This window comes from Mytilus edulis, chromosome 5 (genome assembly GCF_963676685.1).
Source record: "Mytilus edulis chromosome 5, xbMytEdul2.2, whole genome shotgun sequence".
Lineage (NCBI taxonomy): Eukaryota > Metazoa > Mollusca > Bivalvia > Mytilida > Mytilidae > Mytilus > Mytilus edulis.
Window position 1 is genome coordinate 38,317,408 of NC_092348.1, and position 6,187 is coordinate 38,323,594.

Here is a 6,187-nt window from a genome sequence, read left to right on the forward strand (position 1 = left end):
TTATAAAAATAGTATTTGATATACAATATGAAAATAAGAAGATGGGTGATATGAATGAAAAATTATCCAACTAGTATATCATGAATCATTGTTCAATGTGGTTAATCATATCATTTATACTGCAACTAGTTGTGTTTATTTCCTAAATATAGTAACATAGCTATATTTTGTATAATGTCAATTTCATCATGGAACACTTTCTCCACAATCAGGGGTTCATTAAGGGATGAAAATAAATTTGACAATTGTGTTATGATTTAATAACCTATCAATGTATTAGTTTAAGTTGCAGTATAAAACAATATTAGATCAATGTCATAAAAATATTAACTTTTTTGTACTCGGCGCAAAACTGTGGAAGGGCTCGGTAGCACCTCGCCCTTCCCCAGTTCCTCAGCCTCATACAAAAAAGTTAATATTTTCCTTTCATTTACCTAATATTGTATATTTATATCACATGCCTGTATAAAATGTTTAGTACAACCAAGTGTGGCACAATGATGAAGAGTGAAGACATCACATTGTGGGATTTATCTTATAAACAGTTTACCTAAGGAATTTACCTTTCTTAATGCTCCATTCCGAGAATGAGTTCTTGCTTAATAAATAATGTGATTTAGAACCAAATGTTTTTGTTTTACATTTTGAATTAATTTTGTACTTTCTGACTATTGCAAGTATTAAAAAGTTTCAAACAATTATATACATAATGGAAATAAACAAATAATAAATGTATTTATATTGCAATTTAGACAATTAGATTTTCATACCCACGTTCACCTATTGTTTTTATATGGATATATTAATTCTAATCCCACTTACACTAAAACTACTTAATACATTTTTTCATTTTTTGATCACGTTTTTGTAAATCGGGCAGTTCGCAATTATTTTTTTTTAAATTCAATGGTTTATATGTTATTTTAAACAGAAAAGGACTCTTGTTTATTCTACCAAATTTTACACATATAACACCGCTCCTAGTTGTCTGAATTCCTAATAAGATAAATAAATTAAGGAAATTTAAAAAAAATGTCACCAAAATTAGCTCTTTCGTAAGTATACAAAGTTTATAAGAAATTCTATAATATTACAATATACAATGTAATCATAAGTAATCTAAAGTAATCATAATTACTTTTTGAAAAGTAATCTAATCTGTCCAATTACATTTGAATTTATATGTTATTGCAAAGTAATCGATTAGAATAATTAGCAAAGTAAAGTAATTGTAATTTAATCGATTACATTCTAAAGTAATCCACCTCATCCCCGAAATCATTAAGATTATGAACCTGGACGGTGGATCATTGTAAACACAGGGCCCCTTGTATATACCTCCTTGGGATATACAAGGTAAATTATATTCAGGTGTTTTCAATAAATGTATTTCAAGTCTTAAAAAAAAAAGATCTATTAACCTGTATGAATAATTTTTCCCTTATTCTTCCTCGTTAATACATTATGAGGTGACATGCCAAAACAATGTCACGTCTTTACAAGAAAGGATGGAGAAAATATCTGTTATTCTTACTGGATATCAAAATTTTGACGAACATTCTTATAGATACCGAAATGCAGCCGGGTATTCTAAAATCTTAGCAAAACAAAATTCCTAAATTCTTCAACAATTTTATTCACAGTAAAAGATGGTGTCAATTAGGTATGTATTCATGGCATAGTTAATTTGTTTTTTGACAAATGAGTTTCAATGTCCCTTTGATATGTTTCCCTTCTCTTTAAAATTTTTAAAGATGAACTCCAAAATCTCTTGTATTTTCTTACATATCACACATACGTTCTCTATGAAACCTGACAGATCGATTACATCTTCACATTTAACAGTGCTGTTCTAGATAAACGAGTTCTGTTTAAGGTCATGAAGAAATCTTACCTCGGAAGGATTTACACTTAGTCCAACGAACAATAAACCGAAGCGATACCATTTCAATTCTGGACGTTTTCATCGACAAACCTTTTTGGGGGTTTAAATGAACTCATCATAGATACAAGGATTGAAATTTTAATTTTACACCAGACGCAATATTGCTTCGGTCGAAATTGGACAAATCATGCCAAGGATAAAACGAGCAATTTTATAAAATAAATTTGTCGTAATCTCTTGCGGTTGCGAAGGAGTCGTGATCACAAGGAAAACAGTGTTTGGGGAGAAAACTCCTACAACGAAAAGTATTCGGTTACGCAGGGTAAATTTCAAAAGCGCATAAACTGTTCGATATCATATACCAAATATCTAAGCGACATATTGCGAAACAAATATTTATCGCAAGAACAAAATTAGGCGGAAGAAAAAAAAATAATCAGAAGAAAAACAATAGGTCTTTCCACAGAAAAATGGAAAGACCTAATAACAACTCAATACGAATGAGTATGTAAATTTCCGTATTTTGTCCCACAGTTCTGACAGAAGGGCTAATCTATACTTTCTACCGAAAAATAAATGGCTCATCCGGAACCTTAACCAGTTCCAGATCTAGTAGCTACCATTGCGTTATTCATTAAGAGTAATAATTCGGCTACAACAGTTGAATTATATCATTGGTCTTCTGTTTCACAGATATTCCATAACGATGACCGTTCATTAAACTTCAATCCTGATTTAAAAACAATAATTTATTCGAAGAAAAAATTTCAACTATTCCATTTGGAAACTTTAGTTATAAATTTACTTGTAGGCAGCAATCCTCTATCAGGGAAATCACACAAAGAAACGCATCCACTTAAATACATATTCCACATGTTCCATATATGAACACTGTTGGAAAGTTGCAGCAGAAAAAAATAATGAATAACATTGATATTGCTGAAGATATTTAATGTATTCCTCCTCTTCTGAATATTAATACAAATTGCATGCAGTAAATTTGAAAAACAAAAATACACGTCATTTTAAAGTTCTAATTTGCTTTAAAGGTGTTTTTAGAGACTGTAGTGATATACCAGATGGATCCAGAAGTGGTATTTACACGATAAAACCAGATCATTCACAAAGCATTAAAGTTTATTGTGAAATGAAAGTTGACGGGGGCGGATGGACGGTAAATATTTTTTTTGATATCTGAATTAAGAAATGAATGTATTCATACATATTTTCAATTTCTAAGAGAAAAATTTGAGAAAAGAATAATTGTTGGTAATAATGATGATAGCATATGTGTTTGAGTTACTAATCAAGCGCGAAATACGATATTACCTTCATTTCGTCATAACTTTCATATATTTTTACCCCTTTATTTGGAAATGTCGACCACTCACAGATAACTGTAACAATATGCTTTGTTGTAAAATAAAATGTAATTTCATCAAATGCAAAAACAAAATTAAATTTATATAACGTAAATGTTTCACTTGTTTTACATACATACGGTTTAAACAATGCATATATTTTTGAACAAAGAAATACAGAATTAAAAAACAATTTCTCGAAGAACATAGTGACGTAAATCCACCTCACATGTTTGAATGAACTTGTATGCAAACTCAAACGGGAATTCTCGCTACATTGAAGACCCATTGGTTGCCTTCGGCTGTTGTTTGCTCTATGGTCGGGTGGTTGTCGCTTTGACATATTCACCATTTCCTTTCTCAATTTTATTTTTTACAGAGTTTGTCTTTAGTGCCGTGTGGAGACAGTAGAGTGCCTCCCCGTGCTTAAGGTTTATGCTCTTATATTATACTAGATTATGGAGTGTGTGTCCGAGCGAGAACTTCTCTATGTTCATTACTTTAGGAATATCTATCAAAAAGTAGTATTTTAATATTCAGCCCCATTCATCTATTTAGTCAGACGTCAGTCGCTACCTTGATATACCCTATCTTTTGTTAAATTTGTCGGGTAACTTATGACAATAAGCATTTGACGTCTTGAGCCGAACAGTTTTATCATTTTTACACAATTTAATCTACTGTGTGATGGTTCATATTCTGGACGCCAGTCTTTGCTCCTTTGTAATAAATCTACATACCAAAAAACAAATATGAAGCTTAGAAATGGAAAAATATTAAATACTAAACTCGTTCAAAGGGTATCTACACGTCTCAATCTTCAGAATCGCTTATCTAAAAATACGACCATAGCTAACGTTTTTAACAATAAAAATCGTGGTTACCCTTCTATCGATAAGTGTCATGCCAAAAAATGACTTACGTGTCCCCGTCTTTCCACCAACAATACAGTAAGGTCCACATTTAATGGTCGCACATTTTCTCTAAATTTTGAAACTGATATTACTTGAAAAACAAACAGTATTATTTATTTACTCACATGAAACAAACCGGGATGCGGTATTCAGTACGTAGGTGAAACTGGGCGATATTTATCTAAACGCACGCAAGAACACCTGTATCGTTTTAAAAGACCCAATAAATTCAAAAGTATCATTTATCAACATCTTAAGAAGCACAGTCATCCTATTAAATATTTAACAGTTCAACCTTTAGAAGTAGTAAATAAGCAGCCTGGTGAATCTCATTCCAAGTTTGTACGATCACGAAAAATAAATGAATTAAATTGGATTAAAAAATTACAGACAGTCTACCCTCTCGGTCTTAATGATAATATCATGGGAATTGGCAATATATCAAGAACCGATTCTGTTAACATTTTGGATATAGTTTCTAAAACTGTTCGTAAAAATCGTTCTCATGGACGCAGAAAAAATCGCAATCAAAGAAAATTTCGGACCAACCATACAAATATTTCGGACCTAATTTCCATTTCAAAAAACAACGGCAGACATTATCTGTTAACCAAGCTTTGTTCTTTACCTATAAATAAATTAAATAAAATTTTAGAGGATTGCAACACAATTTCATATTACAGTCCTAAGTATGAAATTGTCCAAATTATAATGGCATATTGTTATTCTAAACTGTTTCCAAAAATTGATCGCCCTGAAGATCATAAAAAACATTTTATTAAAATAAAGTATGTCAATAAAGGTTTTGATTTTGTAAATATTGCCGGTATTTTTAACGACCATTCTGTTAAAGACCAAATTCCTGGATATTTTGATAATACTGAACTCCCTCTCATTTGTTATATTTACAAGAAATCTACCCGAAAATATGTGTTTAATTATAGCCAATTGTGTAAAGATGTAAATATCACTGAAAATACACCTATGTCGTGTAATTGCAGTAATTCAGAATACACCTATGGACCAATTTCCCATGTTATAACAGGAGACCTTAACATCGTTCGCGACCGAGAGTTAAAATCATTCCTCAGTAAAGGACCTAAATATCGTCCCCCGTCAACTGTTAACTGGAATGAGTGTCGTAATATCATCAACGACTCACTCCGCGCCTACTGTTTGAAATGGGTAAAACGGGAAAAAGCTGACAAAAAATCTTTGGACTCTTTTTTTAATTCAGTAATGAAGATAGTTGATATTCGAATACAACATTTTAAAGAACATTTTACCCTCAACAAAAACTATAAAAACCCTATTTCGCGTATCAAAAATAAACTAACAGAACTAGCCAAGGAATTTGTTTTTGTCCCGGCTGATAAAGCTGCTAATAATATCATTATTGTTTGACGTAAATTTTATATAGAGGTTCTGCAAAAGGAAATCACGAATTCACCAACATTCCAACTGACTTCATTTTCAGAAAACGACATCTGTAACAAACATAAACTTTTAGCTACTTCTTTACAAGCAGAACCAAACACAATGAAAGTCCCAACTATGTACTGGCTTCCGAAGCTGCACAAAAAACCTTACAAATATAGATTTATTTCATCTTCCAGCCATTGTTCAACTACTAAATTGTCTGTTTTACTTACTAGTACACTTGGTACAATAAAAAACCTGATAATAAATTGTTCAAATAAGGCCTTTGAAAATAGTGGAATTAATTACTTTTGGAGTGTCAAAAACTCGTTGGAAGTACTTGATAAATTGCATGCATATATTGGTGATTTTGAATCTGTTCAAAGTTTTGATTTTTCTACCCTATATACCACTTTGCCTCATATTCTTATTAAGAAAAAATTCACATCCCTAATTAACTGGGCATTTAAAAAGTCGGAATGCGAGTACATATGTTCAAACTCTTTTAGATCATTTTTTAGTAGCAATAAACAAAAGAACTATGTCAACTGGACATGCTTTGATACTATTTATGCACTTGAATTTTTACTTGATAACATTTTTGTTCG